At 39.8% G+C, this 24,020-nt stretch overlaps 1 protein-coding gene and 1 pseudogene across 1 annotated transcript in view; both read right to left on the bottom strand.

The window, feature by feature from the left end:
* Positions 1 to 24,020, bottom strand: part of Niban1 (niban apoptosis regulator 1) — a 140,565-nt gene that overhangs the window by 38,591 nt on the left and 77,954 nt on the right. The window lies entirely within an intron of this gene.
* On the bottom strand, positions 12,563 to 12,881 carry LOC114092445 (large ribosomal subunit protein eL33-like; annotated as a pseudogene).

The raw sequence follows: 24,020 nt of genomic DNA, 5'->3' as shown, positions 1-24,020 counted from the left end.
GGGGAGGGATTAAAACACCAAAGGGAGTACTGGGCTAAATCTTCTAATGTGAAATTTCATGGTTACAAACAAAGCTCAAGTGTTGCGAATAAATCAGAGGGTCATAGTGAGCCCCTTCCCTACTGTTAGAAGGAGCTCTGGAAGGGAACTGATATATTCTACCTAATGTATCTCAGACCTTAGTGAGCCTCAAAATCCCCTAGACTTAATCCCAGCCCCAAAGTGACCCAGTGGGCCTGGGGCAGGGAACAAGAATCCACATATCTAACAAACTCCAGTGAGGCTAAGGCTGCAGGTCTAGGAACCCACTGAGAACCCTCCTCTGCCCAGCCTTAGGGAGTGATTCCCAAGCACCTCAGTCTCCCATGGTGCTGGTTATTAACACCATTCTCCACCTTGCCCCAGAGGTTCCGAGTCAGCAGGTCTTGGATGTGACCCAGGAATCTGCAACTCAGCAAGCTCTCCAGGTGATTCTGTGGCAGGTGGTTTAAGGACCACAGTGTGGAGAGAAAATAACCTAGAGGAGAAGACTGGACCTTTGAATGGTTAGGCTCTTGATGACCTTGCTCCCCCATTAATAGGTTAGGAAATGTCCCTTTTACCAATGCCCACCCGCTTTACACCAATGTACCTAATTCAAAGCGATGCTTAAAAATAATGTTATGATGAGCTTTGTTAAAAAAGTATGTGGGTAAAGAGTCGACCTTTTTCACCAGTTCCACACACCATTCCAAACAACCAGAGCTCTGCCCACGGAGGAGAACCGCCCTCCTACCTTGAAGCCCTCATCACCAGACATCAGTCCTCAGCTGTAACCCTGGTTGATCTCTTTTCCCCTTTTGAATACTTACTTAGTGGCTCTGTGATCTGCATCTTGAATGTGACAGCCTCTTCTCTAGCATAAATGATCTTAGTTCCCTTTACCTTAAGTTTTTTTTTTCCCACCAAAGGCTTATAAAAATTAAAATGACCTATGCTCTAGTTTCTCCCAAAAAGTAAGGCTATTGCATAACTTGCTTCTTTCTGAATACCAGGAAAATACTCTGTGCCCTGAAGCTGTGATTCATGGAAGTCCTCCACGAGCCTTTGATAATCTATTGTCCTTTGTGCCTCCGCTACCTGGGCAGAACCAGGCGGACAGGAATAACGACTCCATCAGAGGCTTTATCTGAGCAGATTTGTTTTCTAAGACAGTGAGTGCAGAACTCTCTCCCAGTCCTCTAATAGCTATCTGAGGAGATGCTACTGAAACGTATTCAGGAGAGAAAAAAAGATGACACTCAAAAACTTCAGAAAAACAAATGAAAACTATCTAATTCCCTGTTTAAAATGTGAGTTGAAAAGCATCTACCATGTAAAGTTTAAAAGGTAGCTGTGGCAACGCACAGGCCCGGTTATCTTTCAGTGACATTGTGGGGAGTGGTGTGGCTTACCCCTGCAGGCAAGACTGCACCACACAACCCGGCACAATTAAAGCAGGCCCGAGTTTTCAAAAGAGGAAGATACTCCTCTGGTCACAGACTGCTCCTTTGTTTAAAAATTTTATTATTATTATTATTTTGTAGTTACAGATGGACAGAATGTCTTTATTTATTTATTTATTTATTTTTACTTTTATGTGGCGCTAAGGATTTAACCCAGTGCCTCACATGTGCTAAGCAAGCGCTCTGCCACTGAGCCCCAGCCCCAGCCCTGGTCCTTCATTTTTTGATAGTTTTCTTTTATTCCTGGAATAGGGGACAGTGTGTGGTCTTGACACACAGAAGTGTTAGAGAATTTCTTCCTGGCTGGTTCTATGGGTGACTCTACCATCTGAACGCAGAACCCAGAGTTCATCTTACCCACATTCATGACAGCACACTTTTGTAAGTAAAGACAGATGACAAAATGACCCAGCCAGGTTTTACACTAGAGAATAAATCACTGGCGGCAACAGGCGTCCCTTCTCCATATCCATTACCAGATGGCACCTACAGGGCACAGCACTAATGATGCTGTCTGGGGATCTCCCACTCATCGTCACCACCAGTGGTGGATGACAGCATCAACCTTGAACTTGTCAAGAGATTTTACAGTTTACATTAACTCATTTGATTCATACAGCAATTTTCATGAGACAAGTTAACCAGAGGTAATCATTCCAGGTAAAAAAGGGGAAAACTGAAAACAAAGAAGTTCATGTCATTGCTCAAGGTCAAGAAATTAATTTTATTAGTTTACCAATATGAATAAAAATAATTAAAAAAAATAAATTTCTTGTCTGATATAGACTCAACTTTTAAAAACAGCTAACCTTACTTTAAACTTCTTAACTCCAGCAGTCTATTGTCTAGGGTAACATAACTCACTTTCCTTATTTGTGACTTTTTCCCAAAGACCAAAAAAATTAAATCTACTACGCTCCATTCTTTTTGTAAGAAATAGGAATGGCAGCCACAGACTCCTGGAAAACCATCACCTCTCCTGATTAGGAAGATGACGAAGTTGGCAGACTTCCCAGTCCCTCCTTAGGCTTTGAGGGACAATAACAATTTAGTAATCAGTTTCTTAGAAAACAGATAATTTTTTTTAATATTTATTTTTTTTAGTTGTAGTTGAACACAGTACCTTTATTTATTTATTTTTATGTGGTGCTGAGGATTGAACCCAGGGTCTCACAGATGTGAGGCGAGCACTCTGCCACTGAGTCACAACCTCAGCCCAGATAAATTTTTTTTTTTTTAAAGTGGAAGCCTGAGAAGTCATGTACTAATAAAAATAGGTCTACGTTCCTGACCTAGTACAAGAAGGAACAGTGCTTCAATGGAGCATGTTTTAATTTCTGTGTGAGCAAAGTCCATGATGCACAACAATTTTGCCTAATTGCTTAAAACCAAAAGATACTCAGAAAGCATTTTGCTGCTGGGATGGTTGAAGGCCTGTGTGGTGTGTCCGTATGTGTTGTTTCACTAAGGGATTCAATTTGCGTGGTTTTGCACTTAAGATCAACTACATGATTTCATTGTGAAACTCTAAGCATTCAAAATCATTTTCAATAAAGGCCAAGGAGGATGTCATTTAATAACTTAGCTAACAACAAATTTAAGCAAAACAAGATAGTGTTACTGAATGGAATATTATGCAGGCACTAAAATAACATGTGATGAGTTAGAAATATCATGGAAAAGTAGTTCAGGATGATTTTTTTTAATTGCAATGACATTATGCAATGACATATCTGAGCTGATTAAGCAATGTGAAATGCACACCCGTGTGAGCACAGATTGAAAGGAAATGAATTAGAAACGAAAAGTGAATTATAGGAGATTTTTGTATTTGTGGCTTGATGTTTGTAGATGTTATGCTGTTAATTATCCTTTGGAAGATGCATGCTGATTTAATGAATTTTTTTTTTAACTTATCCTCTCGTGACCATGGTGATATTTTCCTCTCCAGAGCCAAGATGGCACTGCGGCAGTTTGCCTCTTAGAACCTGAGAGAGCTCCCACGAGCAGGGGCAGCTGCCAAACCACAGCGGGTGCCACAGTCCCAACACGCAAGGTGCATGTGCATCTCTCTGGAGCTTGAGCCCAGCACGGGGGGTTTCCGTGGGATTTCAACTGAAGGGCCCAGTCTTCACCTCTCCTCCTGACAGATACTGTTCAGTGTGGTTTACTCAAAAGAGGACTCCACTGCCTCCTTCCTGTGTCTTGCTTTTTATAAATAGAGGGTAAAAAAAACCCTCCCATCCTGGAGCACCTTGGGGCTTGTCCCAGAGGTCCTTGCAAGTGTGTGTGACTACTACCTCCTGCTCCCCACCCTGACAGCCAGATCCCGGACAGCACACATGCACATGCATTGGAAAGTAGAGAGGTCACCTGTGACACAGATGGATGAACTTGTGTCCCATCACACAGTAATGTCTTCGAGGACAGGGGCTGTCCCTGTAGGTTACAGCCCAGGGTCCAGTGAAAATCAAAACTGGGTGAACTGGGTGTGCTATTTCTACTCCTGACACTTTTGCTGTGACACTTGAGGCGAGTTACTCTCTTTCTCTGGGCCTAATTTCCTCATTTCAGAAGACGTTCTAACTGTGGTTCTCCTTTTTTGGCTATGAAATAGTTAATTCTGTGACCATCTTAAAGTAGAGCTTGTTTTATTAACATTCAGATAGTGCTTTCCATGACACTATTCCAACTCTGGGGCAGAAAGTTCCAGCTTCAAGGCCACAGAAACCTTTTCTTCCCGTCAAATCTTCTCTCTCTTTCTCTCCCAAATACTTATCTTTCTCTAAGCTGCATAAAGTGATCCACGTAACTATTAGAAAATGTTAAATGACATATGTGTCTTTCATTAGTTTCTTCTGGGCAGGGTTTGTTCCAGAGTCTCTTTGCCCTCCCAATTCCCTGAGTAACAGTTCACGTCGTGGTTACGACCCTGGGCTTACCATATGGGCTAAGTAACTAAGCTAATAAAATAGTGCAAATATTCAAGATTGCCATTTCATGATCTATGACAAGATTGTAGTAAAACTGACCAACAAAACATGAAATCATTAACTAAGATGGTTACGTGAGCTTGGTCTCTAAAATACCCCCCCACACACACTTTTCCTTTGAAAAACTAGACTCTGTCTGATATTCTTTTTAACATTTAACAAAAGCATCGTGATTGAAAAAATCATTCACTTTATCAGAAAAAGTACCATCTTAGTTTGTTTTTTTTTTTTTGCATAAAAACTCTAAGCCCATTTAAGAAATCCTATCTCCACCAGAACTTTCTCTCTCATAAAGGGCTACAGAACAAAACATAATCACATACCCTTTGACCAAATCAGGACTATCAGTCGGGATACAGGTCAGTTTGGGATTGTTCTTGTTAACTGAGGAATCTTAAGACTTTCTGTTTGCTTCTGTGCTGAAGTTATGGAAACATTATGTGCACTTACTTTGGAATTCAGCTGAGCCCGATGTTCCAGTGATTAATCCCATTTTAAGCAAATCTGCCCTCTCAGGCCCTGATTTGTGCAGGGCTATTCTTTACTTCCTTACTTGAAGCGAAGGGTGGGTGGCAGCCCAGCTCAACTGGCCCAAACAGCTTGCTTCTCTTCTCTTCTTTTGCCCCTCATGCTTCCCATGGGACCTTCTCCCACCCCGACCCTGACACAAACATGCACACAAGTACCTTTGCACACACTTCATTCTCCCAGCTGCATAAAATAATCTTAGTTTTAAGCCAGGCACAGTGACTCACATCTGTAATTCCATTGACTTGGGAGGCTAAAGCAGGGGGATCTCAAGTTTGAAGCCAGCCTCAGCAACTTAGCAAGGTCCTGTCTCAAAATCTAAAAAAATAAGAAGGACTGGGACATAGCTCAGTGGTAAAGTGCCCCTGGGTTCAACTCCCAGTACTCATCATTCTCACCATCATCATCATCATCATCTATAAGACCTTCCTTGGAGTAGTAGCAGGGGAAATGGAAGGGCAAAGAGACTCTAGTTTATGCCGTTCAGTAGAAATACAATGAAAGCCATGTGTGCAATTTTAAATTTAACAGTAGCCACATCAAAAAATAAAAACAAGTAAAACTGATTTAAATAATATATTATACTTAACCCCAAATATGAAAAAATATGCAACTGATCACTATAAAAATTATCAATGAAATATTTTACATCCTTTTTAGTAATAAGTCTGCAGAACTTGGTGCGCCTTTTATACTTATATTTTGGTTTGGACTCTGCACATGTCCAGTGGCTGCCTGATTGAACAACACAGCTCATGGTTTAAGAGATAGTTGTTCATCTGAGGGGAAAGGAGGAAGGCAATGAAAGAGGGCATGCCCCTGTTCACCTGGCCAGGTTCAAACAGCATGATTACCAAGAGGATCTGTTCTAAATGAACAATGAAGGGAGAGATCTGACTTCTTCTCTAATTCATCATTATACACATGGCACAGCTCATCTCCTAGAATGATCTCAGGGTTAGAGTAATACACAAAAATAAGAAATCAAGTGGCTTGTAACAAGTCCCTGAACAGATTGACGCTAGTTCAAGTTTAAGCCCCTTGACAACTAGATCTTACTCACAAACTCTACCTTACGGGCAGTGAGGAATCCCTGCAGTGCTAGCTTTGAGACTCTCTAACAACAATGCCATCGCATAATATTCCTGCTCGGTGTGGTCGAAAATTGCCAACCTCCAACAGACGCATTAGATGAGATAATTTCCAAACAGGATACAGCCTTACAACAACCTGGTATATTTTTAGCTCATACCCTCTCCCAAAAAGAAAAAAAAAAAAGAGAGAAAATATTTCATGAATTTAGGTGCCCCAGTACTTGTGGACATGCCAGTAGTGGCTATGGACTTGAATCACATGTAATTAACTCATTCCATGGTGCAATGATCTGATTCCCTTATGGTAAAACAGAGAAAGAGGAAATAAAGACAAAAAAACGTCAATTCTTGTGTCAGAGCTTTTGGATGAATCAGTGTGAGTGTGTGTGTATGCACGCATGTGTTTCCTATGGTAGTGAATTTGTTGTAAGTAAGTGCCTCTTGGGTATTCCCAGCTTCTAGTGGTATTTCTGTGACTAAGGAAGACACACGGAATCATAGAGCTAGAATGGACTTCTGTCGGGTCACTTCCCTACAACAGGCAGCACTTACATGGTAAATAAGTATAATGGCGTATCAATTACTGCAGACCTATAATCAGTACTGGTGATAGTAAGTGCTAATATGTAAATAGTGTGGGTCTCCAGGTTAAAATCCAACACGTGTGCATCGTTTGGAAGACACCGTCTCCACCTGTCCACGTGTCACACATGAGAACATTAGGCTCCTGATGTTGGCAGGCTCCCCTGTGTGTGACCTTTATTTCTTGGGTTACAGTTGAGGACATTTTCACAAGCAGCATCTTGTTTAAGGTGACAGATCATGAGTGAAGGGAGGACTCAGCAGAGCCTGGCCCTGGGCTCTCTGCAGCTAACAGCACTTTCCTTTGTGTCCTCCACTCAGAGAGAGAGCACATGTGACAATGCTGAGCCTATCCCTGAGAGCATGAGACTGGTCTCTAAAATGAATTCTTAAGATCGCCTATGGAGGGCTGAGGCTGGGGCTCAAGGGTAGAGTGCTCGCTTAGTGTGTGCAAGGCCCTGGGTTCGACCCTCAGCACCATATAAAAAATAAATAAATAAATAAAACAAAGGTATTGTTCCCAACTACAACTAAAAAATAAATAAATATTAAAAAAAGACTGCCCATGGAATATGACATGTAATAGTTCAATGATATTTTCTAAAATAACCTTTAAATTAATGTGGTTGTAATTAGAATCCCAGCAGGCATTAGGGGCTAATTAATTACAATGAATGGAAGCTCCAAAAGTAAGAATCTACTTCTAAAATAGTCAAGATGTAATATGAATATGAATGTCAAGTTTAAAATGAATGAATTGTAAGGGAAAATTTTTCTGACCAGATATACAAACATACAACAAAGAATCTGTAATTTACTATAAATCAAAATTTCATCCACGCGGGAATAAACAAATAGACCAATGGAAAAGAAAAGAAAATACCTAGTTAACCTCAAATATATATATATATATATATATATACACACACACACACACACACACACACACACACATGTAATTTTTATATTCAGTGGGAAAGTTAGATTATTTCATAAACAGTGCGGGCACAACTGGTTACCCATCAAGCGAAAATGTTGGGCTGCTGATATACAACATAAATGAACATGATTTCCACACAGACCACAGACTTCAATATTAAAAGAATAACAACATAAAAACTTTCAAAAAATTAGGAAATTACATATATAGTCTAAGATTATGGGAAATCATCTTACCAAAGGTGGGAAATCCAAAAACCATAAGAGAAAAGATGCATATATTTGGCTGTATAAAAATCAAACATCCTTGCATGGCAAAATATATCATAATTAAAGGCTAATAATAACAATCAGTACTGGTAACAGATAAGAGATGATTTTATTTTAAAAGTTTTTAATTGGGCCAGGGATGTGGTAGAATGTTTGTCTAGCATGCATGAGGCTGCAGGTTCAATCCCCATCAAACACACAAAATAATGCCTCTAAATATATAAAAGATATAGATATATAGATATTTAAAAGGGCAATATATAAGTTTTCACAGAGCTTTTACTGAAAAAAGAACAAGGAAAAGTGTAAACAAATAAAAATGAGTCAAGAACACTGATGGACAATTCTCAAAAAAGTAAATCCAAATGCTGATAAATATCGGATAACCTGCTCAGACTGGCAGTCAGGGAAAGGCCACGTTGTCATCTTGTCAGAACAAATAAAGAGCCAAAAGACCTATTGCCCAGAGGAACACAGATAAAGGGTGTTCTCCTACACTCACCCACTCTGGAAATGTGAAACTTGACAGTCCACCTGGAAATTCATCTGGCAACATCTATTAAATTATAAATGCATTTATCCAGCAACCCCTCTTCCTGGACCTGCCTCACAGAAATAAGAACACGAGGACATATTTAATCAGGGAGCATAGAGACAAACTGGGAAAGAAAGCAAAGGCCCTCACCAGGAGAACCCATCAATGCAGAGTGCAGACCTTGGGCTGTGTCTGCTATAAACAAACTAGACTACGCCAGTGCACTCCGAGGAATTTCCATGAGGTCATGAGTAAGGAAAACAAAATACAGAAAAATGTGTATCATATGGTCCTCTTGTTCATAAACAGTGACCAAGAAACCCTACCATGTATTTAAGTATCTGAGAAAAGATATGGGAAGATTCATACAGGGTTTTCAATACTGTTTGTGGAAGAATTCAGGGAATGGAGGAGATCCAAGTCACACATGTACATAAAGTTACATGTTTATATATGCATGTGTTTATGTATTTAAATATATTTAAATATATGCATATTTAAAAATATGCTTTATAAAATGTTATATATATATATATACACACACACACACATACACACACACATACACACACATACATACACACATATATTTTGGTACTGAAGATTGAACATAGGGGTGCTTAACCACTGAGCCACATCCCCAGCCCTTTTTAATATTTTATTTAGAGACAGGGTCTCGCTGAGTTGCTAAGTCCCTCGATAAATTGCTGAGGCTGGCTTTGAGCTGGTGATCCTCCTGCCTTGGCCTCCCAAACTGCTGGGATTACAGGTGCGTACCCCTGCGCCCAGCTATAAAAATATATATATATTTAAAAGAAAATTTTTAAAAAGGGGGGAATAACATTAAACTCAAAAAATCATTTGGTTCATTGAAACTTTCTGCCTACACGCATGTCCCCAGCTGGCTTACATCTGTCAGCACCTCTCTCCCTCCATGGATCTTCTATCAAATGATGGCAACAAAGTACATGATCTCTAAGGCACTTTCCAGCTGTGGCATGACCATGGATGTCTCGGCTTCCTTTGTCGCCAGGTTGAGAACATCAGTTTGGCATATTTTCCCCAAAACCATACAGTCTATGGAAAACCCCAAAGGAATCTAAAAGCAGAAGCTGAAAACACACCACACCTGATTTCTGTTTTAACTGTTCTGATTTTTGTTTTCTTGACCTGGCTGGTGCCGATTTTCACCACGACAAGGAGCCACTGTGTGTCGTGTGTGCAAACTTTGCACGCCCGTGCTTTGCTGGTGTGCTCCGCAATGCCCATCCAACTCTGCTCAGTGACAGCTGTTCACCAAACAGGCATTTTAAGGGAAGGCCTGGACAGCCAAGGGGAAGGGGACAGCCAAGGAGGGCGAGCGAGGCAGCCGGCTCCATCCTCGCCCTGTTGCCTCAGGCTTTAGAATCAATCCCTCCTCACCCGCGCACTTCTGCGGGTCAGCAGAGAGGAATCTGAAGCCTGGGCACAAACTTCATGGAAAAATGGATGAAGGGACGGGAATGGGGGAAGCTGTCAGGTCAATGCAAAGACTGTAGATAGCAAAGGAAGAGAAAATCAGAAAAGATGGAAGAGTAGACCCTGCCATGAACCCGAGAGCTGTGGTCCAGGAGGGGTTGGCATTGAGGAGGAGGAATACAGGTCAGAGCTGTTGGCAGAGGGGGCCGTGAGGAGGAAGGCAAGCCTACGTGGCATTTAAGGATGCGAAACCACAAGCCATTGTGAATAAGGATGGGAGTTCAGTAAGAAGAGCTCCCCCAGAGTACAGCACGGAGGGAGGGGGAGACCAGGAGGCAAACTCCCCAAACTTCCAGAAGGAAACAGATTGATCTGTATACTTGCTGAAATGTTCCAAGTATTACAAAATCACTGACAAAAGATTGTAAAATAGTGACAGGTCACAACTTTTGTTTATCCTGAGACTTTGAAAAAAAAATTGTTAGATTAGGATTGAAAGTGAAACCAAAACAATAAACATGGTTTATGGGATGACATTACAAAACCCAATGGGTTATTTGATGAAAATAGTTTTGTATCTTGATAATAAGGTTGATGATATATGAAGTGTTGACTGTATATCAGTCACTGTGCTAAATACGTTCCTTAGGTTAATCTCATGTCATTTCACAATAGCTATATAGGGGAGGCAGTATGAGTGTCTCTGTCCTACCGACAGGATCTGAGGAGTAATAAGAACAAGTAACACAGCTCCTAAGTGATAAAGTCATGGTCTGAACCCAACATAGTCTGATTCCAGCTGAGCATAGCAATGCACACCCGTCATCCAGGTGATCAGGAGGCTGAGACAAGAGGATCGATCATAAATTCCGGATCAGCTCCAGCAACTTAAGTAAGACCTGTCTCCAAAAGAGCTGGGGTTGTGCTCAGTGGTAGAGCACATCTGGGTTCATTCCCCAGAACCAAAAAACAGTCTTGATTCTCCATATGAAGCTATAGTATAGTGGTATACTATACCCCCTACCCCACAAAGACAAAATCCATTTTAATATGCAATCTCAAATTCTGAGAAAAGCTTCCTGTGGGCTGAAAATCTACTTCATGAAGAGACATATTACTATCACATCCAAGTACTTTGTTCTCACAAAGATCTGTTATGCAAAGTCTCTAGCCCTCTCTGTTAAAAAGATGCCTGGGTTTTATTTTCACATATTCTATTTCTTCTGTGAGAAGCAAAACAGTAGGTATATTAGACATTGCAGGCCACACAGCCTCTGTCACAGCTACTCAGATGTGCCCTTGGTTGGCAAAAGCAGCCCGAGAATACCCAGGCAAATGATGTGGCGCTGTTTCACACAGAAATAGGCGACAGTCAGATTTGGCCTTTAGACCAATTTGCCAATTCTCACCCTAGACCACATGATCCTCAGACTAATTTGCTGTGTTACTCCTTCACAGAATCCTTCCCTTGAACCCATCTAAACCAACCTCTCTGTTATAACTTCTTGGTGCATCTTCTATGCACATCTCATTTTGTAATTGAATTTTTTAAAAATTAGTATGAGTTTGTAACCTCCAAGAAGGCAGGGATCATATGTGTTCTGTACGGCACTGGATTCCGAGCACCTAGCAAGTGCTTGGGATACAAAAGGTGCTCAGCAAGTATTTGCTGACTGAAGGAAATGAGGAAGGAAGAGAGGGAGAGATGGTGGGGGCGGAGGATGGAAGAGTCAGTTACTCATACTTAGCCTGGTCTGTCTTCCAAAGTGGAATTAGTCAAAAAGCCACCTCTCCCAGCACCTCTGGGAGTATGCAGTCTTACAGACTATTTGAAACCAAGTGCCTTTTCTATGTGGGAAAGAAATCATTCTTTATCCTTTTCTTCACAGGTGCAAGAGCACCCACAGTTATTCTCCAAGGAAAGGAAAGAATGAGAAGATCCACCTGGTCTTTTTCTTGTCAGAAGTCAACATTAGACCATGTGAAAGTGTATATTATGAAATCACCTGCCGACTTTCCCTGGCACCTGCAGACCTTCCCTGGTTTGTCTTTAAAGGTTCTCCCGCTTGGTTAACAGCAGGTGCTGTACCATGATCAGAAGCCACTGGCTAACAGTGGGTCTCTTGATTCTCCACCTCTCACCAGGTCTTGTTAGTTAAGGTTCCATTCCTCCTCCACGAGTGCCAAGGACTTCCCAAGTAGCAGTCCAGTCTCCCTCACCTCATCCCCCCATGTTGTGGCAGGATCACTAGGTGACTTGCCCAGGGTTCTCAGCCTTGTGGAGGCTCTGAACACTAAGTCCTCCCATACCTCGAGGGACCTCATCTTCCTTCAGAACAGCTGACATCCTATTCCTAGATGGACAAAAATTTAAAAGATGGCTTTTATTTTCATTATGACAGATTCTAAACTGACCTGAGGGCCTCTCCTCTGATACTCTGAAGGTGTCGCTCATTGTAATACAGTAGATGGCGCATGTTAACAGGTGCGGTTTGGGGGCTTTAACTGAATTCAGATTTGATTTGTCCTAACTTTGAATTATACATTCAGTTTCCACTTTTAATTAAATAAAATTCCTAGAAGCAAGCAACTGCAATGGCAATTTCAGGAATTAGATTGCCTACATTTATAAGAGACACTTCTTTTTTACCAAACACAAATCAATTTATTTTCATTAGTCTAAATCCTTGAGGGGGACAGCATCACATGGATTCTGTGTCCCCAACAGCTTTAGCAGGATTGCTTTGGAATTTGGCCGGAGCCCTGATGCTGTTTCCATGGACACGAGGAGTTACCTTTCCCGAGATTACTTTGGTTTTGTCTGGTTGGCCACCGGGAGTCAGGGTAAAATCTTTTGCTTTGTACACATGAGCACAGCTCTTGCCCAGGTAGAATTCAGTTTTGTCTCTGGAATAAATGCCTTCAATTTTAAGAAGGGTTGTGTGCTCCTTTGGCTCTGGAGACCCCACTTAGAGCCAGCAAAAATGGCCTTGCACATAGCCTGCCAGACACATCTGCCTTTTAGAAGGTCCTGTTTGCAACAGGTCTCCTCGGGCTCCAGGAGGGCAGAAAAAGGCCTACGGGAGATGCTTGCACCTTTTGGAGCAAAAGAAAATGTCTGATCCTTCTTCTAATTGACAGAAGATATTTGAAGACTTTTTCCACCCCTCAATCATTGACCAGCAGAACATACTGTATTAGTTAACAAATTCCTGGGACCAAAATACCTGACAAGAATAACTCAGAGGAGGAAAAGTTTACTTTGACTCATGGTTTCAGAGATTTCGTATGTGGCTTTAGGCCCAAGGTGAGGCAGAACATCATGGCGGAAGGGTGCGGTAGAGGAGAGCTGCTCACCTTATGGCAGCCAAGAAGCAGAGATTAGGGAAGGGGCCACCGGGAAGATGCGTCCCCCAGGGGGCCACCGGGAAGATGCATCCCCCAGTGACCCACCTCCTTCAGCCATGCCCCAACTGCCTATGGTCACCACCCAGTTAGTCCATTCCCACTAGGGTAGGCTGAGGAGGTTACAGCTCTCTAATCTAATCATTTCACCTCTGACTATTCCTGGGCTAACACAGGAGTTTTTGAGAGACGTCTCCCAGCCAAATCATAACACATCCCTAGTTTTCTCAGGGATATAACTTGGTTTCCAGACCTCACATATTCTGAACATATTCTAGAATACAATAGCAAGAGCAGAGGTATAATCATGAATTGGGCTTAGCCATCTAATATCTTTGTGATTTTGAATTTCTTCATCTCCGTGTGCCCCAGTTTTACCTACAAAACGAAGACACAATTGTTTCTTCTTGGTATTATCAAACAGACTGAGAGAGCATGTTAGTATATTACCTGGTTTAACCTGGTGCTCAATAATAGGTTTCTAGTATTACTACTTTCTAAAATCCCTCTCAAAACGTGGCAGGGAAAGTGCTTGCTGGGATCTTTGACACACGCTGTTCGAAGATGAGAGGCAAACATTCTGAGTCCACCACTTGATAACTGCCTGCCACTAGGCAAGTGACTTTACCCTCTAAGCCTGTTTCTTCGGAACAATAACAATCTCTAACCAAAATGATTGTTCTCCTCCCTAACCAGCAGTGGTCGGAACACAGTAAGTGCTCAGTAAATATTAGCAAAGTGAGTGTTTTGTCATTATTATTGGCAACTGAATTTCTGACAAGTTAGAAGTTACAAACCATTTTATTTCTATTTTCTTCCTTTAGGAACTGTATAGTAATCAATAAACATTTTATATAGGTATGATTGATTTCTGTGAACAAATATGAGTTAAGGGAAGCTATGATCTTCTCTGCCATTGTTCCAGGAAAGCGCATGGAGGGGATTGGGGTTCAGAAATCACTTCAATGTGAGGAGGGGTAGTGTCTGCACAGGCTTGGGCTTGCTGGTGGTGTTGTTTTTGTCACTTAATCTAAAGCAATGGTAAAGTTAAATCACCAATGTGACTGTAAAGAATCATGTGTTAAATGAAAACATATGTGTAAATTATAATAAAGAATTTTTTAAACAAAAGAAAGGAATGTTCCACGGGGCACAGCCAGGAAAACAATAATTTAAATCATGGCATAATGTGAGACATCTCACTTAGTCAGTCTGGTCTTAGAAATCTGACTAGTAAGATGGGTTTTCATGAATTACATATGTAATAAGCGCCAAACACTGCTTGATATAAGGAAGGAAGACTAAACAGGAGAGACAGGAAGGAATGAGGAGCATGAGACAAGGTTGCAAAGCTGACATGCCTCAGGAAAATGGAAAAACGCAAGTAACTGCATGAGGCGTCAAGGAAGAGTGCTGAGTCTTCCAAAAACGGTGTCTTCTTTGTTAACTGAAGAAGAATAAACCATGCTCCCAAACAAACTGGCCTTCCTTAACATCCTTACGGTTTCCAGACACTTCCTCAAATGCTCGCTCTTTCAGTTAGAAAAAGAAAAGGAGTGTGTGCTCACTGCGGCCCAGGTCAGGGCTGAGGGCTGAGATGCAAGATGTTCCATGGGGCAGAGGCTCAACCTCCAGGAGCCTCTTGTTTTAGGAGTCAGACAAATAAACACTCACCGATGGTACAATGTGCCTGGTGATGGGAGCGAGAATGGAGAGGAGAGAGGGACAGATGGATGGACATCCACCTCCGATAGAGCAAGAAGGCTTTCTAGAGGAAATGACACATAATCTAAGGCCTTCAGAAAAATTAGAGATCCCCAGTGAGTTATAGGCCCAAGATTTAGTTCTGAGAGCAGAAAGAAGCAAAGGGCAGTGAGAATAGTATTATAATTCTAAAAGGTGTTCTTTGGAGGAAAATTCACAAGACAAAAAAATATAATTTTAAGATTAAAATGTGTAACAATCCATTCAACTCCATTATGGCTCCCTAATATTTTACAATTTCAAATCTACTCCCTTCTCTTCAGTTATGATATTCATATTTCCAGCACCATTTTAATTAGATCATAAACTACTTAGATTCTTGATCTGATGAAAGGATAAATGGTACACTCTGAGCAGTACTTTAAATGTGTTCATTTAAAACAATCAATGTGAAACCAGAAATCAGAAGAGGAATTTTTCAAGAGATGAAAAAAATTTAGACTCCCTTCTCTGGCCAATGGGAATCTATGCTGGGAATTTCCCTGTACTTCATCACAACAAATCCAACTATAAATGTCAATCAACCTATCTTAAAACTAGTAATATTGAGAACCTCACCAGGCAATCCCAGGTGGCTTTTAGCTTGCAAAGTATCTATAGAAGAAATAATGGAAATTCTGTACCTCTTCTACCGAAACAGAATCAAATATTTCTTTTCCCTTCTATTATCCATTTATTAATGTGCAAGTGAGCAAACTGTTTCATTTTGAAAATGAAACATTAAATGTGATGACCTGAATCTCACAAAAGTTACAAAGTATGGTATCTATACAAATGCAGTGCCAACCATGAAGGTGCAGCCCCATCACACACAATACACACACCACACTTACCCAAGGTATATAATATTGAATGATCTTAATGAACAGCCTTGTTGCAAAATTCTGTGGCTTGTGACTAGGGCATACAGTGCCAGGAAATACAACTTTGTATGTGTTAAACTTCTGCAGACAATAACTGCAAGGTGCAAGCTATCTGTTCTCAGCAAGGATGACTCATTATTGTTGCCAAAAGGAGTCTATGACTTTCTGGAAAGGTTTTTCTTTCTCAACTTGAAAATATCTAAGCTGATATCTTAAAACTCGGAAAAGTGGGCTAAGGGTTTATCTCAGTGGTAGAGTGATTGCCTAGCATGTGTGAGGCTCTGGGTTCGATCCCCAGCATCTCTCTGCAATACACAGACACATTCTCACAACTTGGGGGAAAAAAAAAAACAGAAAGGTACCTTCAACTTTCCTCTCCAGGGATCTAAGCACAGAAAAATGGTTCAAATATGTTCTAAGAGCCCATCTGGCCTAAATCACCATATTCTCTGGAACAGAACCACTGGGTTTGGCCAAGAGTTGACATGAAAGGAGATAGAATGAGCTGAGATATTCCTGGTCTACTTTACATTCTTTTAGTCTACCTTTCCAAATATCAGGAGAAAATAATTCCTCGAACGCTCCACCATCAGTAGAATGGGCTAGCCTTACAAATGGAGTCTTGTTCATGACCTGCAGCTAAGACAATGTTCTGCACACATCAGACCCTTGAGACAGGTTCCTTTGTTCCCACTTCATGTCATTTATACCTGACATACATGCACAAACTAGCAGAAAAATGGTAATCACCAATCTAGGCGACTGGGAAGTCGGAGCTGCCCTCTAGTTTCTATAGAAGCAGTGGGGGAAAGAGAAGTACAAATAAAGTAAGAAGTCTCAGTTTCCTTCTGAGCTGGTACTGGCCGAGACCATGCCTGATCTCCACAAAAGGAACTTGCTAGTCAGTGGCTTAGTGTGGTACAATGCGAAAGTAGGTATTATGATACCATTGCCCCTCCCCAACTTCCTTCTCTTTTCCATTCCTTTCTAAGCCCCATAAAAAAGGAATGTCTCCTTAACAGCCATAGGCTGGGGATCTGAAGCATGACTTGTGGTTCTCAAAAGAAAACTCTTAAAAAAAAAAATCAGGTCAAGTTGGGACATTCCCCCAGCAAGAGCCAACATGGGAATCTAGTTAACATAAGAAAATGCTGAAAGGAAAAGTAAAATGAGGTTAATTATAGAAAACATAGCAAACTAGCAATACATAAGCACCATCCATTTTTCAACCCCACCCCTGTAACACCCTACAAAATTAGCCTCAGCTGTAAATTTGTATAAGCCAAGAAAGTTCTAGTGTTGGAAAACATTATTTTTTACAGTCACAATTTATCACAGGAACACCCACTTGGGTTAAGGCACAACTTCATGTTTCAGAGCAAAGAAAAGACAACTTCTGCATCTCAGTACCATCTAAATTTCAACAGATGTACAGTAACTCACTTCCCTCTTAAACAAATATTAAGAAACTAATATGTCAAGTTTAGTAAGAAGTGACCAACCTCAAATCATGTGGTCCTGAATAAGAATTTGGATTCAGATTCTCTTTCTTTCTATTTATTTTTTTTCTTTTTATTTCTTTCTTTTTTTTTTTTTTTTTTTTTTTTGGTAGCAGCTAGTCACATCCTGGGCATACAGTAGGTGCTTACTAAGTACTTGCTGATTGGAAGTCACATGGTACAGTGGGTTGGAGCACAGGTTTTGGACTCAGACTGCCTGGGATTAAAATCTCAGCTGTTTTACCTGCAACTTCAGGATCCTCATCTTAAAAACAGGGATGAGGCAAATCACACTGCCGGTCTCACAGGATTGCTGTGAGGATTAGATGAATTCATACAGTGGTTTTTCCCAGTACAGAGAATTTCTATTACATAGAATTAGATAATACAGAAGGTAAGAAAAAGGGTCATATTAGACAGGCCAAACTCGGTAAACAGAACATATCTCCGTTGTCACTTACTATGAAGTTTAAGATTATTTTCAGAAAGGAAATGCTATAAAGAACCCAGTTGTGGTATCCTAACTAAAATAAATGGTTTAATTTTACCATGCTAAACACATTTTGGGCATTCAATGCTTTTTTTCCCCCGTTGACTACTTTCTAACTATATTATTAAATATCATTTCAAATACCAGCTTAACATTGTAAAAATCCTAATTCTTTACTAATCATATAGTTTAAAAAAAATAAAAATAAAGTGACTTATTCATGAAAATAGAAGGGACACCAGAAGGGACAGGGAGGGGTGAGGAAAGAAGAAAAAGGGGAAGTACCAAGGAATGACCAAATGATACTGTTCTGTCATGTGCATGTATAAATATGTAACAATGACTCCTGCTGTTATGTATAATTATAATGTTACCAATAAAAAAAGAACTAAAAAAACCCCCCTAAGTTGTTTAAAGCAAAACGCCTTACATTTGAGAGGAAAACCCTAGGCAGCTTTCATTCTCTACCTCTGAAGGGATGCTGTTTGAAAGGCAGGTTTGGGGACCCTTCCTCAGAGATTCTAATTCACCAGGTCTGGACTAGAGCCAGGGAATCTGAAACTTTAAAGTTTCTTCCCCTCCTTCCTGACTGAACACAATTTGTTTAGAAGCAAGATGTGGAAAGATCACATTTTGAAAAGCACTGCTAAAGTCTTTGCCTATGGCTAACCCTAAATGAATAACATCTTCTGATTAAGCAGAGTTTTCGGAGAGCTGAGAGTTACTCCATTAAGGTTGGAACTATTCTTAGTGGAAGCCTTCCTAAAATGTATTCCACATTTCTCTCCCTGTCTTTTCTTTTTTTCAGTAGTGGGGAGCACTCTACCACTAAGCTAAAACACTAGCCCTTTTTTTAAAAAATTTATTTTTTAAATTTTGAGACAGGGTCTCGCTAAGTGGCCCAAGCTGTGCTCAAACTTGGGATCCCCTTGCCTCAGCCTCCCAAGTAACTGAAATTTACAGGCATGCACTAGCATGTCCAGTTTTAATTTCTTTATCCATATCACATACAAGGTGCAATTTTATCTTACTGAATGGGTTTTTTAAATTATTGTTGTGGATGATGTGCGCTATAGTTGCAGAGAGCATTTGTTATAGAGTTACCTGAAGGACTATAGTGGCCCTATAACTGTCTTCAAGTTTCAAGTTCTGAATGTCAGGTTTAACTTTTGAGTCTTCTCAAATGGCTAATGTGCAGCTGCAGAATCTCACGGACAATGTAATGGGGGATGAATGGGGACTTCAAGATAGAAGCAGCCTCTAGAAATCTGCTGTTAGTGAGTCACCTTGTCAACACCATTCGACTTTTTCTATGGGTGTCTGTCAAAATGGCATGCTCTATATCCTAACAATCCTCTCATTAGAAAAAAAAAAAGATATACTAGATCAATTACACTTTCAAAAATATTTTAAATACACATGAACTGACAATAAAGTAAGAAACTTTATTTTTATTTTTATGAGTTTCTTTTTAAAAAAAAAAAAAACTTATTTATTTTTATGTGGTGCTAAGAATCGAACCCAATGCCCCACACAGGAGAGTCGAGCACTCTACCACTGAGCCACAACCCTGGCTGTTTTATGGGTTTCTTAATGGATAGAATGCATAGCCTTCAAATTTATATGTTGAAGTTCTGATTCCTAGAATCTCAGAAAGTGACCTTATTTGGCAATAGGCTTATTGCAGATGTAATTTGTTAAGATGAGGTCATTCTGGAGTAGGGTAAGTCCCTAATCCAATATGACTCGTGTCTTCATAAAAAGGGGAAATTTGGATGAATACATACATAGGGAAAATGTCACGCTGAGATGCAGACAGATCATAGCGATACTTCTGTTAGCCAAGGAGAGAAGCTTGGAATAGATCCTTCTCTCATTGCCCTCAGAGAGAACCAATCTGACCACATCTTGATTTTGAACTAGACTATAAATTTCTACTGTTTTAGTCACCCAGTTTGTGGTACTTGGCTATTATGGCAGCTCTAGCAAACTAATACAAAAAACAAAAACAAAAGCCAAGCGTTGAAGCTAGCTTTCATTTTGAAGGCATTAGTAGAATCTAGTGACCTTAAGCGACACTTTTACGGCCTCCTCAAATGCTGAGTACCAGAACCCAAGTCTAACTGATTCTTTGGGGTTTTCTATACATTTCTGTGAAGCCTCCATACCATGTAAAAATATCAACATTAAATTAAGCTTGTAGACTTTTGTCCTCTTCATCCATCTTTGGTCAGCTTAATTCACAGATCTTAGTAATCGAATCTAAGTTTAAAATAGACAATATATTTGGGGGTTAAAATAAAAAGATTCAATTAAAGTTCAGGTTCACAACAGCCTATAAGTAGAGGAGTATGTTAAAGGAATTACAGTACTTTAAGTTCTCTAATTTTTCATGGTAGTGAAACAACCACTTGCAAAATAGAAATAGAATATATTTCTATTACATAGCAATAATAATTCAGAAGAAGGCAAGAAAGTAAAGAAAAGGAAACAGAAAGGTAGAATATATAGAAAACACAAAATAAGATAGTAGATTTAAAACCAAAAATAAGAGTGATTATAATAGGTATAAATAAACTGAATGATCCATCTAAGAGACTGTCAGGTGTTTTTATTGGGTAGATTTTCTATGCAAGCCCTAAAAAAAAAGTTGGTGTAGCTACATAAATATTAGACAAAAAAGATTTAAGGCAAATAGCATTAACAGAGAAAAATATATCATTATATAATGAAAAAAGACTCAGCTCACTAGGAAGCTACAACAATTTTAAATTGTGTATCCATTTAGTGTGTTTGTGTGCATATATCTTAAAATTAGAAGTCAACAATTAATAGAATTAATGCAAACAATAAAATAAATAAATCTACTAAACATCATGGTGGTAGATGTGAACATAATGATGAGTAACTGATCATTTTAGCATAGCAAAAAAATAATCAGGATTTAGGTTTGAAGGGCATAGCTGACATTGCTATGTCAATTGCACCTATGATTATAAAGTAGGTATTGACCCATGAGCTTACTGACCACATATCAGGCCACAAAGCAAGGTGCAAAAAATTTTCAAGGACAATATCATATAGACTGTACTGTCTGTCCGTGATGAAATTAAGCTAGAAATCAGTAATAAACACACAACATATATTTGGAATTTAAGAAGCACAATTCTAAGTAGCACATAGTAAAAGAAGAAATTACATAAGTTAGGAAACATTTGAATGATGATGAAAAATACTGCACAACAAACCTGAGAAAATCAGCTAAAATAGTTTGTAGAGTGAAATTTATGGCATTTTACTTAGCAAAAGAAAGACTGATGACGAATTAAGTATTTTGGTTTTCCAGTGTTACAAAACCAATTACCCTCAAAGCTACTAGTTTAAAACAGTAACAGGGGCTGGGGCTGTAGCTCAGTGGCAGAGCATTTGCTTTTCATGCAGGAAGCACTGGGTTCAATCCTCAAAACCACAGATAAATAAACAAACAAAAATAAAGGTCCATTGACAACTAAAAAAAAAAAAAAAACAGTAACAAACACTCATCATCTCTCATGGTAGTGGGTCAGGAACACCAAGGCAGCTTGGCTAAGTGCTTCTGGCCTGAGGTCCCTCATTAGGCTGCAGCCCAGGATGGCCAATCCTGCAGCCATCTGAAGGCTGACAAGAGGAAGCACAGGCTTCCAAGGTTGGATGACTCACATGGTCCTTTGGTGCTCTTTTCTTCAACCAGGGAGCCCCATTTTCCTCCTTTTGAATTTGGATCAGACACAGTGACTTAATTATGAACAGAACGAGGCAGAATTGATGCTATGTGACTTCCAGGACAAGGTCACAATCAGAAAAACTGCTGCCTGCTTTCTCTGTCTCGGATCACTTACTTGGGAGAACCTCACCCTTGACATGTGGGAACACACAAGCTGTCCCCTGTGGTGGGTCCTCCTGACAACAGATGTGGTAAAATGCCACGTGGATAAAGTTTGAAAATATGCAACAGGATCGAACGTATGGGGTAAAGCTATCAAAAAGAAAAGCACAAAATCCAGGATGGTATTCTCTCCAAAGGAAAGAAGGCTCCAGTATCAGGGAAGAGCACAGGAAATTTCAGAGGGAGCAGGGATGTTCTTTATGTCTCCTAAATATGTCCTAAGCATTCGTGATGTCTGCTCAATATTTAACTTAAAAAACTCTGAGTAGCTATGGAATGAACAATGTAGCTCCTATTGTGGTTCTCTTCCTTCTCACATCCCTTCTCTAAGTTTGTTCTCGATGTGTGTGTGGGAGAGGAAATAAATATAGCTCCCCTTTCTAGAACAACAGGAGAGCATTTTCTCCAAGCGCTCCTGGATGTTGACTTTTAAAAGAAGCCTATACCCTATACAAGGTGCAATTTAATCTTACTGAAGATTTTTAAAAGAAATTCAGGGATAGATGCTAAGTAGAATCCTTTCAAAATGTTGATCATCTCACCACTGATTAAAACATCCATCACATTTGTTCTGTCACTTTAATTAATATGTTTCAATCTCAACAGATCCCAACCACAAGTTAACAGAAAAAAAGGAACAAACACTTGAAAACTATTCAAAGGTTGCCACAATCAGTCACAATCATCTCAAAAACTGTCCAGTGATTTTTGGAGGCTACACAATCTAAACAGCACAGACCAAAAAAAAAAATTTTTTTTTTGCTTGAATTAACTTCAATGCTCTGCTTATTTAGTCTTTTTTTTTTATTATTATTATTGTAGTTGTTCCAATTTGTCACCCTTAACTACTGTAAACACACACTCTTTAGACCTTCATATCAAAATAACTGTTTGGTGAGTGGAAGTAGAAAAGGGGTTGAGCATCAGTGGTTTCAATGAGCCAATATCGGGTTGGACAGGCCAAACGAAGCATTTGAAAGCAGTTCCATGACAACACAGCTCTAGGCAGCAATGAACTTAACCATCTTAATAAAGATGGGCCAATGGTCATAAACACAAATGGCCGAGAGAGAGAGCAGTTCTCTGTTGTTCTTGTCTCCGGTGGAGACCCGTCCCTTCAGCTCCAACTCTTAGATTTCTTTGAGAATTTCAGGTAATTGAAGTAGAATCAGAATTCTAAATATTATGAAAGCATGTTTCAGATCAATTATTTTAAAATTATTCCGACCCATATGCTCACAAGCAGTGTAAAGTCTTTTTATTTAAGTTGTATAAAATCATATGTGACTTGCATTTTAGACTACACGAAATTTAACCTGTAAATAAGCTACATTCTCAGGCACTTTATCTTCAGAGCAAACCTAAAGATATGCAAAGATAAAATCCTGTTTAGCAGGCAGACAAGATGCCAAGGTGAGCTTTCAGAGTACCAATGAAAAGACCTATCCCAGCTCTCTGATGACCTCAGATGAATAGCTCTGGATTTGCTTCACTCCTGATCATGCAAATGTTATCACAAGAGTGATTTGATTAAAAAAGTAGCGTGTTTAAAATTCCCAAAAGATAAGTTTTTATAAGGCCTGACATGTATAACTGAAACAGTTGTCGAGGGCCATTAGGATATTAGGATGTCAGGATAACTGACCCCCTGCTATGACCTATTTGAGCCTTATCACAAATAAACTCTAAGGAGACAAATGGGTGACCACAAAGGTCTCTCCCAAATTTAGAGTTTGATGACTAGTCACCACGGACCAGAAAGAGGAAGTGATGATTTCTTAAGAGAAAACCACATACTCACAAAGGAAGAAAGAGAAATATTTATAATTGTAGAATATTAACTGTGTGACACAAAGAACTCAAGCTAAACTCCAGGAGAGACTGCAATCCAAGCAGAGAAAAATCCTTTTAAAGACTCTAGTTTGGCACAGTCCTACTAAAACAGAAAATTGGTACTTAGTTTCTATGAAATGGTAATTACCAAGCATTTTGTGTGCATGCATAAAGGTTTCTATGCATTGCAACAAAAGTATACTATAAAATATTTCTTAAGTCAAAGCATCCAAAAAGATGTTTGTAAAAGTTGTATTCTTATTTAGCATTCTCCAAACATTATTCATTTAAAGTGCCCCAAAAAGCCTAAGCAATTTTCCAACTCATAGATATGTGTCTGTCCAAAAATATGTTTGTG

This window comes from Marmota flaviventris, chromosome 12, assembly GCF_047511675.1.
Source record: "Marmota flaviventris isolate mMarFla1 chromosome 12, mMarFla1.hap1, whole genome shotgun sequence".
In the NCBI taxonomy this organism is placed as follows: Eukaryota; Metazoa; Chordata; class Mammalia; order Rodentia; family Sciuridae; genus Marmota; species Marmota flaviventris.
Note: the sequence above shows the minus strand (reverse complement) of the source record. Positions and strands in the feature narration are given on the sequence as shown.